This window comes from Armigeres subalbatus, chromosome 2 (assembly GCF_024139115.2).
Source record: "Armigeres subalbatus isolate Guangzhou_Male chromosome 2, GZ_Asu_2, whole genome shotgun sequence".
NCBI classification, from domain to species: domain Eukaryota; kingdom Metazoa; phylum Arthropoda; class Insecta; order Diptera; family Culicidae; genus Armigeres; species Armigeres subalbatus.
Genome location: NC_085140.1, coordinates 294,487,064 through 294,499,775, shown reverse-complemented (window position 1 = coordinate 294,499,775; position 12,712 = coordinate 294,487,064). Strand labels below are relative to the sequence as shown.

The window sequence follows — 12,712 nt, the reverse complement described above, 5'->3', positions numbered from 1 at the left end:
TACTCTGCCATTGTTTCCTATTGAAAATTGGTCAGATCGGACTATGGGCTCCGAAGTTATGGCCAAAATGCCATTTTTTTATAGAAAAATTGAGTAAAAAAATGGCACTCACTTTTCAGGCACATATCCTTAGTCGATTTACTCGCAACAAATTGCATTCGACGCAAGATATTCTACCATTGCTTCCTATTGAAAATTGAGCAGATCGGACTATGTGCTCAAGAGTAATGGCCAAAATACTATTTTTATAATGCACGAGAAAGGCACCATTACCGCTAGGTGGATTAATCAGGGTTTTTTTTTCCTGTTCGGGTGTGCCGCTGCAACCAATTATTAGATCTATTGTAGCGTTACCCGTATCCTTAGTGTTTAAGTGCATGTCGAATTACTCCAGTGCTATTGAGAAGCAATGCAGTATCGGTTTCGATACAGTTGTTGTTTTGTTTTCTCAAGACCACCATGACAAGGTCCCGCTATTTAGACCCTTCATAGAGAGCAATCCCATTGAAGACGCGCCCCTTATCAATAAGAAATCAATCCTTTCAGAACAGTTATACTGTTTTGGCCATGCATCGGAGCCCTAGCCACATCCTTGTCTTGCTTCTAGAATATCACCAGTGAAACTCTTAAAACCCGGGATTTAGCTCTGTCTACAAGACCATTTCAAGCAAGAGAATTTGTTCAGCAATAAGAACTTCCGTGTGTTCCTCTCACTACCATTTTTCACCAGTCCATGAAGAGTTAGTACGTATTTAAACCCCTAACTCGATTTTTCCAGCAGTCAGTTCAGCCTAGGACCGGGTACCGAGGTTTTTTAACTAATTGCTTGAAAAGTTGTTTCCGCTGCATACAGTTTAGCCTCAAACAAGAGGAATTCGAGTCTTTCAACTGTCTGCAAGGTAACATTAATTATGTTTTATTTCTGAGACTGCTGTTGGTAGCGGGGACTAAATACGATGAATCCTTAATTACCACAACTTATTGCCCTAGCTAGAAAAATGGATTAAGCTAGGGCTCTGTTTAGTAGATCTTACACCGCAACACACTACGTCAAAGTGATCTGCCGTGTTACGGGAATACTACTCTACCAATACGTGATGCACGATACAAATCTGCAGCGTACCAGCAGTGTACGTGACCTGGGTATAATTCTGGATTCCAGTTTGTCCTTCAAGCAGCATTATGTAGATATCGTCGCAAGAGCCAACAGACAACTTGGTTTTATTTTTAAAATTGCTGACGAGTTTCATGATCCTCTTTGCCTTAAGGCTCTATATTGCTCACTTGTTCGGTCAATATTAGAATTCGGCTCGGTAATCTGGTCAATACCATTCTTCCTGGATTACAAGATTAGAGGCCGTTCAAAGAAGATTTGTTCGGTACGCCTTACGCAATCTTCCATGGAATGATCCAACAAACCTCCCCCTTATGTAGAACGCTGCCAATTGCTCGGTCTAGAGACCCTCGAACAAAGGCGATCTATCACTCATGCGGCGTTCGTTGCAAAAATTTAAACCGACGAGACTGACTGCCCTGAAATCCTGAATCAACTGAACTTCTATGCCCCGGACTCCGGAGCGGACACTCCGGTCTAGGAACATACTCCAGCTAGAAGGTCGATCATACAATTATGGCATGCACGACCCCATACGGTTTATCTCAGCACACTTCAACGAGTTCTGCGCACTGTTCGATTTCATTCCATTCCCGGTGCCGGTCAATGCAGAAATTGTAACTTGGCATAGAAACCTCGTTTTTAATAACTGTGCAAGTGCTTAATGAACACTAAGCTGCGAGGCGGCAATGTGGGATGTAATGACAATAAAGAAGAATAAAGAAGATGAAATAGTTTTTTAAAATTTTATCTAAAATAACGTCAACCTTGAAGGCAACGCTCTTAAATAAGGGCGGAGTGAAATGTGAAATATTAAATATTATTAAATAAATAATTTTCAGATATTCCATACACAATATTTGACAAGGAGAGATGTAGATTGAAAAATTTAATGATATGCGGTTCGTATCTTATGGGTCTTCTCTAGCTCAATTCATTTTTGGGTGCGGCCACTCTCACAAGAGAAAATGTGTGTTGTTCTGGTGTTTTGTTTTGGAAAAAATGGAATCGAAAGTTCTTCCATGAATTATTACATAAGTTGCATGGAATGTTTCTCAACCCGCATGGAACTTATCATTCAGGGTGGCGACCCATTCTGTCCCAATTTTCCATTAACAAAAGGATGCTTTTTCATAAAATGAGTAAAAGCACCAAAACTTCGAGGTAGCAGCTAGCCAATGACTTGAACCAAGTTGTTTCATTTGGAGACTACAAAAATATATTGATTCCCGCGATTATCCTTTGTATAACAATATTTGGGAATTTTTCCGGATTAGGCCGGAACAAATATTAATTTCTTCTTTCGTCCCACTGACCTTTCGATAATGAAAGGGGTGGGAGATAAAAAATAAAGGTATAAATTGATAACATCGAAAAACTTATCAGTTTTCTTAAAGATTTTTTATGAAAGTAAAAAAGTTTTATTAGTTTTTCGGTAAAATTCCTTATTCCGGATAAGCTTCTATCTTGTATCTGAAAGTATCTCTTCGATGACAGTATTGCCGTAATCTGAAAAAGTGACGGCAGAGGCAGAGTGCATGAGCATATTAGGGTAAAACGGTATAATGCGCCCCACCTGGCCAAAACGCCCCACTTTGATTTCTAGAAAACTATAACTTACTAAGGGTCAAAATTAGTTGGAACCTATAAATATTTGTAAAACCATCATCCTATGTGAATATGGGAGTATTTTTGTATTACGTAATAAAAATAAAAGAAAAATACAGAAAGTTACAATTTTGATGTAACTTTCAATGTTTGTTTGTTCAACATTCTGGAGCGATGCTTGCATACTGTCCGCAAAACTTGCACTGGAACACTCAGTTGGGCAACAAAATAACTTTTCTCAGTGGTTAATATGATATAAAATTGCTTCCATCTTCAAAAATGTAACGTTTTTCAAAAATATGTTTCACTGGTCAAAACGCCCCAGTGTAGGCAGGACAATATGCCCTTACCAACTGGACACAAGCGCGGCGAGCTTGCAGCAGTTGCTTTCAAATTATATGGAAACTATTGAAATGTAATTCAAACCTGCTTAAATGGACTTATGTTAGTTTTTTAATGTCAAGCACATAAGGATTTGTAACATTTTTAATATGGGATTGATAAGATACTAATGAAGGGCTATCAAACGTCTTTGGTGAGGGTGGGGCGTATTGCCCAGGCACTTGGTGAAATCCATTTTTTCACGACTTTTCAAAAATGCTTTATTACGTGTTCTCTGAAATATTTTTATATGACTACTCACAGGCAATACATTTGCGACTTTTTGGACTACCAAATAACACAAAGTTTGCATAAATATCATTGAAAAATAAAAAGTTATCAAGGTATTGCCTTAGGGGGGGGCATATTATACCGTCTTACCCTACTATTACACGTTACCCCATTTTTCTAGTGAGACTAATAATGATTGATTTCCTCTCTATTTCAGGTACTGACTAAATCAACCATCTTAAATAGGTAAATATAACGTGAAAGTTTGTATCTTAGCTCGTACTGGCAAATGTCAAAAAAAAATTGCATTTTCAAATTTTGCTGAAAATATGAAAAGAACTGTTATCAATCAATGAATTAATTCTTCCCCTGATTTGCAAACTGATATTACTATTTGTGTATAGTCATTTATTTTTCCACATTGTTCGGCTTTTTTAATCAGATGCCTGCTGACCAATGACCACTCGACCCATTCACTGTCTACCAGATACCGATCAGCATGCCGATACGACGCGACCCGACGGCTCTTGGGCTTGCATCATCACTCGCTCAACTATTCTAACATTAAGATCATAAACATGTGCGGTATTTAAGTACCTATCACTAACATGCATTGTTTGTATGTTCACAACTCTCCCTCACGCCATCGCCCCTCTACCGACCGGACCACCCAACAAGAAGACATGCAATTTAATGCCATCAAAACAATGCAATGCATGTGATAGGGAACTGTGCTGCCATGTGTATGGATAGCTGTGATCGTTTCACACGATTCTTTTTTTTTTGCAGTTGGCTTCCTCGGGTACCCACTTAAACACCTGTTAAAGAGCTACGATCTGATAAACTGATGGTGGTTTATGCCCCGTGCCTCTGGGGTAGGTTAGTTGGATCGTTTGTTCCTGCATCGGCGATAATTATCCGGTGGAGAGGAATGACCCAAAGGTGCGATTCGTTATGTCCAGCTGTGCGATGCTGGGGTGGAAGAATATGGCTCTAAATGGCAATGGGAAGAGAAGATTCTCAATGTGGCCGACTTGAAATGCCAAAACTATTTTTAAACAGACAAATGAATAGGATACAATTGGCACCCAATAATTAGTATACACCTTTGCTGCCCATGATCTCATAGTTGACGTAACAACCATTGCACTTCCGCACGTATTTCGAATAATTTAGGAACAAACATTGCACTTTTAAAACATTTTGACCCGTAAGTTCTTAAATGAGGTCTAGAACAAGCAACGTATTGATGTTGCAGCGATTGAATTACTTTAGTAAACGCGTAATAAATCAAGTTCGCAGAAATGTCGAATGGTTGATACGTCAACTATGAAATCATGGGCAGTTTGCCGAAGACATCACTATGCTTTATTAGCAAAGTTAATTAAACCTCAACTACATATATGCAAGATAATTCTTCATGTCTTGTATTTTCCCCTCAACGTCATTTTTAGTCAACCTTCCATACATCAAATAATTCAAACAAATAAGACTCATTTTAAATATGTACTACCATTTCAACAACTCTGTTTGAGAAACCCTGATTAATCCATCCATCGGTGTTGGTGTTTCCTCATGTTTTGTGTATAAAAATAGTATTTTGGCCATAACTTTTAAGTCTATAGTCCAATTTGGCCAATTTTCAATAGCAAACAATGGAATTCTCTGTCGAACGAAACCTGTTGCGAGAAAATCGATCAATGATAAGTTCTAAAAAGTGCGCCTACATTTTTGTTTTTTGACACATACATACACACAAACAGACATAACCTCAATTCATCGAGCTAATCCACTATGTATATGTATAACACTATGGGTCTCCGAGTTTTCTATCAAGAGATAGGTTTTAGGGTGATCATATAGCCTTTAGGTATACTTAGTATACGAGAAAGGCAAAAAATGAAATATGTACAAATGAAGCGCCCAAGTTTCAATCATCTACGAAATACGGCAACAGAAAAACATTCCAAATTTTTAATTAATTGCACTTTATACTTTTCAATTGAACAATAACTTGTAGAACCATTTGCTACATGTATGTACGATGTAGATGTTCATGTTTGATGCTTAAAATTAGTCTGATTCTTTGAAACAGTACAAATATTATTGCATAAGCACAATTTATTGACCAACAATTTGGTATAATTAGCAGGACTGGTTCCCTCGCTATGCATATTTCTGAGAAACTTCTTCCCATCAATCCCTACGACCCTTCCGATGGATCACACATTGTTGGATTCCCACGATTAAAAAACCCTACTTGTTTGACAAGGTTTACCTCGTTCAGTAATCGACTTACTTGTAGTGCTGTTCACTATTATTATCTCCTGTGCAACTGATTCCCGCAACCAACACGCAAAACTTCGATTAGCATTCAGCAATTGATTGTCTTCTATAACGTAATTTACAACGAATTCCAAAGCATGGCCCATCTTTCAACTGGCGATTACTCGTTGAAACGGGCGGCATTGTTCCTCATTTTAGTTTCTCGAGCATTTGACGTAGTATTGTTTTTAAATATTATTGTTCGATTTAGTTGATTTAGTTCGGCATCAGACAAAAAACTTATTAAATTACCCTTTAGATGATGCTTTTTACGTGCATTATAGAGGCAGTAAAAAGAAGTAAATATAAGAAACTCATTCGTTTGAGTATTTTTTTTTTGCTTTCATTTATTATTTTCAAAAAAAAAATTACCCTAAATTCTGCAGGAGAAAATATATTACTGGCGAACCTTATATTTTGATATTTTGACGATATGTTGATAATTAAAATTGACAATTACAGCATTCCTAGAAATCTAAATCTGGGTAAAAATGTGTTGAAAGGTCAGTTGGTAAAAATAACAACCTGTATCGTGTGAACAAATTCTACTCCGGAAAATAATCGCATGAAGGAAGCAAACCCACTGAATTACTACTTGGGCAATAACAAATCGAACGACGTTTGTACGGTTGACTAACTATCGCCATAAGTCCCGTAGCTTCTGAGAAAGCACCACCGCCCGGTGCATTACTAATAAAAGGCGGCACCCCGGCTGGCTTCCAAAACATAAAATCTACCACTTATTGATGGAGCCGTTTTGCGCCGATCGATGTGACGATGGGCGTGCAATTTTGTTTTATCCTCGTAGTTGGCGCGTGGAAGCACGTGTAAAATTATTTGAAATGGTAATTTATTCCGCTGGTGGTGTCTACGATTTTTGCAGTAGTATTTTTTTAGCGACTAACCAATGCTGTGTGGCCGGTTGTTATTGGTTTATTTTGGTTTACCATGCTTTTTCGATATTCACTGCATGTATCCGGGCGATCATGCCGGTACCGGTAGAGCTTTATGGGAAATAATAATCGAAAACAATATGTACTCCGTATGCAATTTGTGATCTTGTAATACAGTATGTTATGCCATCACCTGATATAATGACGATTGCAAATGATGTAATCTAACGACTGCCAATCAGTCATATTACTTTTAAATGATATAAATATTAATTTAATTCAATTGGTGTAAACTGATCCACTCAGCAGTGATCATTAGAATAGATCAGACTAATTCATTTCGTATAAGTTTGGAATTCACTTCAATGAGCATAATTTAAGAATTAATCATTTAAACATTATATTTTTTTCAGTAAGTTAGGAAAAAGTGTCCAGCCTCACAATCATAACTTAATTATATCAATGACATAAATAACTGCAGCTGTTACAATTGTGTTTTGACCACCGGGGTAATAGTGAGAACATAAATTTGATAACGTTGTCACAATTAATTAAATAAAATAAATGTTTTTTTGTTCGATTACTTATTTACTGATAGTTGTTATGATGGAATATATGTAATATCTAGCTTTAAAAACAATGGAATCTTCGCAAGAATTTCTGGAAGAACTTCCGGATTTATTCCTGAAGCAAATCCTAAAAAAAATCATGGAGGAACTTCCGGAGGGACTTCAGGAGGAATTCTTGGGAAAACTTTTGGAGGAATTCCTGGAGAAACCTCCCGAGGAATTTTTGAATGACCTTCCGGAGAAATTCGCGAAGAAAGTTCCTTGGATTTTTTATTCCTTTTCTTAATTTGTTAGGCACTCTATGTTACTAACCCGCAACTGTGCCGAGATCTACTGTGATATTCTGCTGTACAGAATCCACACAGAATCTATTTTTAGATTTCCATTACTTATTACTATTGTCGTCGCCAGTCCACCTCATCGTGAGTCCATTGTGTCCGTTTGTCCATGTCATGTATCAAATAATCGTTGCATTGTTCGGTTGCCATTTATCCGGGTATCGTTGGAGGAATGCCTCCGAGAAGAACAAGTTGTCAGTCGTCATCAGGAAGCTGTGACGGAAAGGCGCGTACCCCAAAACGCCACCGTATGGGCTGCGGATCCGACGACTGACGAGGGTTTGTGGAGAGGCTGGGAATCGAACACATGACCATTCGCTTGTAAGGCGAACGTGCAGCCAACTACGCTACGGAACCCATTTTCCTTAGGAATTTCTGGAAGAATGTTTATGAAACTTTTGAGGAGTTCCTCGAGAAGCTTCTCGAAGAATTCCTGGAGGAACATCCCAACCGATTCCTGATGGAACTTCCGACGGAACTCCTAGTGAATCATCCGCAGGAATTCCTAAAGAGCTTCCGAAGGAATTCCTAAAGGAACTTCCGCAGGAATTCCAAAAGGAACTTCCCCAGGAATTCCTAAAAGACTTCTGCAGAAATTCCTAAAGGAACTTCCGCAGGAATTCCTAAAGGAACTTCCGCAAGAATTCCTAAAGAAACTTCCGCAGGAATTCCTAAAGGAACTTCCGCAGGAATTCCTAAAGGAACTTCCGCAGGAATTCCTAAAGGAACTTCCGCAGGAATTCCTAAAGGAACTTCCGCAGGAATTCCTAAAGGAACTTCCTAAAGGAACTTCCGCAGGAATTCCTAAAGGAACTTCCGCAGGAATTCCTAAAGGAACTTCCACAGGAATTCCTAAAGGAACTTCCGCAGGAATTCCTAAAGGAACTTCCGCAGGAATTCCTAAAGGAACTTCCGCAGGAATTCCTAAAGGAACTTCCGCAGGAATTCCTAAAGGAACTTCCGCAGGAATTCCTAAAGGAACTTGCGCAGGAATTCCTAAAGGAACTTGCGCAGGAATTCCTAGAGGAACTTCCGCAGGAATTCCTAAAGGAACTTCCGCAGGAATTCCTAAAGGAACTTCCGCAGGAATTCCTAAAGGAACTTCCACAGGAATTCCTAAAGGAACTTCCGCCGCAGGAATTCCTAAAGGAACTTCCGCCGCAGGAATTCCTAAAGGAACTTCCGCCGCAGGAATTCCTAAAGGAACTTCCGCCGCAGGAATTCCTAAAGGAACTTCCGCCGCAGGAATTCCTAAAGGAACTTCCGCCGCAGGAATTCCTAAAGGAACTTCCGCCGCAGGAATTCCTAAAGGAACTTCCGCCGCAGGAATTCCTAAAGGAACTTCCGCCGCAGGAATTCCTAAAGGAACTTCCGCCGCAGGAATTCCTAAAGGAACTTCCGCCGCAGGAATTCCTAAAGAAACTTCCATACAGGAATTCCTAAAGGAACTTCCGCCGCAGGAATTCCTAAAGGAACTTCCGCCGCAGGAATTCCTAAAGGAACTTCCGCCGCAGGAATTCTTAAAGGAACTTCCGCAGGAATGCCTAAAGGAACTTCCGCCGCAGGAATTCCTAAAGGAACTTCCGCAGGAATTCCGCAGGAATTCTTAAAGGAGCTTCCGCAGGAATTCCTGAAGGAACTTCCAGGAATTCCTAAAGGAACTTCCGCAGGAATTCCTAAAGGAACTTCCGCAGGAATTCCTAAAGGAACTTCCGCAGGAATTCCTAAAGGAACTTCCGCAGGAATTCCTAAAGGAACTTCCGCAGGAATTCCTAAAGTAACTTCAGCAGGAATTCTTAAAGGAACTTCCGCAGAAATTTCTAAAGGAACTTCCGCAGGAATTCCTAAAGGAACTTCCGCAGGAATTCCTAAAGGAACTTCCGCAGGTATTCCTAAAGGAACTTCCGCAGGAATTCCTAAAGGAACTTCCACAGGAATTCCTAAAGGAACTTCCACAGGAATTCCTAAAGGAACTTCCACAGGAATTCCTAAAGGAACTTCCACAGGAATTCCTAAAGGAACTTCCACAGGAATTCCTAAAGGAACTTCCGGAGGAATTCCTAAAGGAACTTGCGCAGGAGTTCCAAGAAGATTTTGCGCAGGAATTCCTAAAGGAACTTACGCAGGAATTCCTAAAGGAACTTCCGCAGGAATTCCTAAAAGAACTTCCGCAGCAATTCCTAAAGGAACTTCCGCAGCAATTCCTAAAGGAACTTCCGGAAGAATTCCTTAAAGAACTTCCGGAAGAATTCCTAAAGGAACTTCTGGAAGAATTCCTAAAGGAACTTCTGCCGGAATTCCTAAAGGAACTTCCGCAGGAATTCCTAAAGGAACTTCCGCAGGAATTCCTAAAAGAACTTCCGCAGGAATTCCTAAAGGAACTTCCGCAGGAATTCCTAAAGGAACTTCTGCAGGAATTCCTAAAGGAACTTCCGCAGGAGTTCTCAAAGGAACTTCCGCAGGAATTTCTAAAGGAACTTCCGCAGGAATTCCTAAAAAAAGTTCCGGAGGAATTCCCAAAGGAACTTCCGCAGGAATTCCTAAAAGAACTTCCGCAGGAATTCCTAAAGGAACTTGCGCAGGAATTCCTAAAAGAACTTGCGCAGGAAATCCTGAAGGAACTTGCGCAGGAATTCCCAAAGCAACTTCCGCAGGAATTCCTAAAGGAACTTCCGCAGGAATTCCTAAAGGAACTTCCGCAGGAATTCCTAAAGGAACTTCCGCAGGAATTCCTAAAGGAACTTCCGCAGGAATTCCTAAAGGAACTTCCGCAGGAATTCCTAAAGGAACTTCCGCAGGAATTCCTAAAGGAACTTCCGCAGGAGTTGTCAAAGGAACTTCCGCAGGAAATCCTAAAAAAACTTCCGCAGGAATTCCCAAATGAACTTCCGCAGGAATTCCTAAAAGAACTTCCGCAGGAATTCCTAAAGAAACTTGCGCAGGAATTCCTAAAAGAACTTGCGCAGGAAATCCTGAAGGAACTTGCGCAGGAATTCCCAAAGGAACTTCCGCAGGAATTCCTAAAGGAACTTCCGCAGGAATTCCTAAAGGAACTTCCGCAGGAATTCCTAAAGGAACTTCCGCAGGAACTCCTAAAGGAACTTCCGCAGGAATTCCTAAAGGAACTTCCGCAGGAATTCCTAAAGGAACTTCCGCCGGAATTCCTAAAGTAACTTCTGCCGGAATCCTAAAGGAACTTCTGCCGGAATTCCTAAAGGAACTTCCGCAGGAATTCCTAAAAGAACTTCCGCAGGAATTCCTAAAGGAACTTCTGCAGGAATTCCTAAAGGAACTTCCGCAGGAGTTCTCAAAGGAACTTCCGCAGGAATTTCTAAAGGAACTTCCGCAGGAATTCCTGAAGGAACTTCCGCAGGAATTCCTAAAGGAACTTCCGCAGGAATTCTTAAAGGAACTTCCGCAGGAATTCCTAAAAGAACTTCCTGAGGAATTCCTAAAGGAACTTCCGCAAAAATTCCTAAAGGAACTTCCGCAGGAATTCTTAAAGGAACTTCCGCAGGAATTCCTAAAGGAACTTCCGCAGGAATTCCTAAAAGAACTTCCGCGGGAATTCCAGCAGGAACTTCCGCAGGAATTCCTACAGGAACATCCGCAGGAATTCCTAAAGGAACTTCCGCAGGAATTCCTAAAGGAAAATTCCGTAGCAATTCGTAAAGAATCTTCTGGGGGAATTCTTAAAGGAACTTCTGCCGGAATTCCTAAAGGAACTTCTGCCGGAATTCCTAAACGAACTTCCGCAGGAATTTCGAAAGGAGCTTCCACAGGAATTCCTAAAGGAGCTTCCGCAGGAATTCCTAAAGAAACTTCCGCAGGAATTCCTAAAGGAACTTCCGCAGGAATTCCTAAAAGAACTTCCGCAGGAATTCCTAAAAGAACTTCCGCAGGAATTCCTAAAAGAACTTCCGCAGGAATTCCTACAGGAACTTCCGCAGGAATTCCTACAGGAACTTCCGCAGGAATTCCTACAGGAACTTCCGCAGGAATTCCTACAGGAACTTCCGCAGGAATTCCTACAGGAACTTCCGCAGGAATTCCTACAGGAACTTCCGCAGGAATTCCTACAGGAACTTCCGCAGGAATTCCTACAGGAACTTCCGCAGGAATTCCTACAGGAACTTCCGCAGGAATTCCTAAGGGAACTTCCGCAGGAATTCCTAAAGGAACTTCCGCAGGAATTCCTAAAGGAACTTCCGCAGGAATTCCTAAAGGAACTTCCGCAGGAATTCCTAAAGGAACTTCCGCAGGAATTCCTAAAGGAACTTCCGCAGGAATTCCTAAAGGAACTTCCGCAGGAATTCCTAAAGGAACTTCCGCAGGAATTCCTAAAGGAACTTCCGCAGGAATTCCTAAAGGAACTTCCGCAGGAATTCCTAAAGGAACTTCCGCAGGAATTCCTGAAGGAACTTCCGCAGGAATTCCTGAAGGAACTAAAGGAACTTCTGCCGGAATTCCTAAAGGAACTTCTGCCGGAATTCCTAAAGGAACTTCTGCCGGAATTCCTAAAGCAACTTCCGCAGGAATTCCTAAAAGAACTTGAGCAGGAATTCCTAAAGGAACTTCCGCAGGAATGCCTAAAGGAACTTCTGCAGGAATTCCTAAAGGAACTTCCGCAGGAGTTCTCAAAGGAACTTCCGCAGGAATTCCTAAAGGAACTTCCGCAGGAACTCCTAAAGGAACTTCCGGAGAAATTCTTAAAGGAACTTCCTGAGGAATTCCTAAAGGAACTTCCGGAAAAATTCCTAGAGGAACTTCCTGAGGAATTCCTAGAGGTACTTCTGGCGGATTTCCTAGAGGTACTTCCGGAGGAATTCGTAGAGGTACTTCCTGAGGAATTCCTAGAGAATCTTCCAGAACTCGTTAAAGAGCTTCTGAAGAAATTTCCGAGAATTTTCGACGCTTGAAATCAGTTCGCACCGACCCACGCCACCATGCCGCTGCCGCCGATTACCAAAGGCGTGACGCCGCCACGCCGCCGCCGCTGGCTAAAAAAGATATATCACTCCGTCGCAGGTAAATTTTCAATGCGCGCACAGGTCTAATAGAAAGGAGCGTCAATACTATTTTTTTATAGTCGTGAATGAGAGTCAGAAATATTGTCGCGCCTCTTAACGTACTCTATGTCATGATCGTAAATGTACTAAGCCGATTCTGGTCTGTTCAAAGCACGTTTGGAATCTTCCCGATTTCAGATAAGTTCAAAAGCAACTCCTTTTGCTTCACTTTCCAGGATTAATT

The 12,712-nt window shown here is 40.9% G+C and overlaps 2 protein-coding genes across 10 annotated transcripts in view; one reads left to right on the top strand and one right to left on the bottom strand.

Annotated features, from left to right (window-relative positions):
• Nucleotides 1-12,712, bottom strand: part of LOC134212432 (6-phosphofructo-2-kinase/fructose-2,6-bisphosphatase 1-like) — a 319,297-nt gene that overhangs the window by 177,474 nt on the left and 129,111 nt on the right. The gene's annotated exons all lie outside the window — the stretch shown is intronic.
• LOC134212433 (alpha-N-acetylgalactosaminidase) overlaps nt 1-12,712 on the top strand; it is a 208,515-nt gene that overhangs the window by 104,387 nt on the left and 91,416 nt on the right. The window contains exon 3 of one of the 8 annotated variants that reach the window (XM_062690292.1): nt 3,552-3,580. The exons of the other annotated variants lie outside the window; for them this stretch is intronic. The gene's annotated coding sequence lies outside the window, so the exon portion shown is untranslated. The remainder of the gene's footprint in view (nt 1-3,551; nt 3,581-12,712) is intronic. 8 annotated transcript variants of the gene reach the window in all.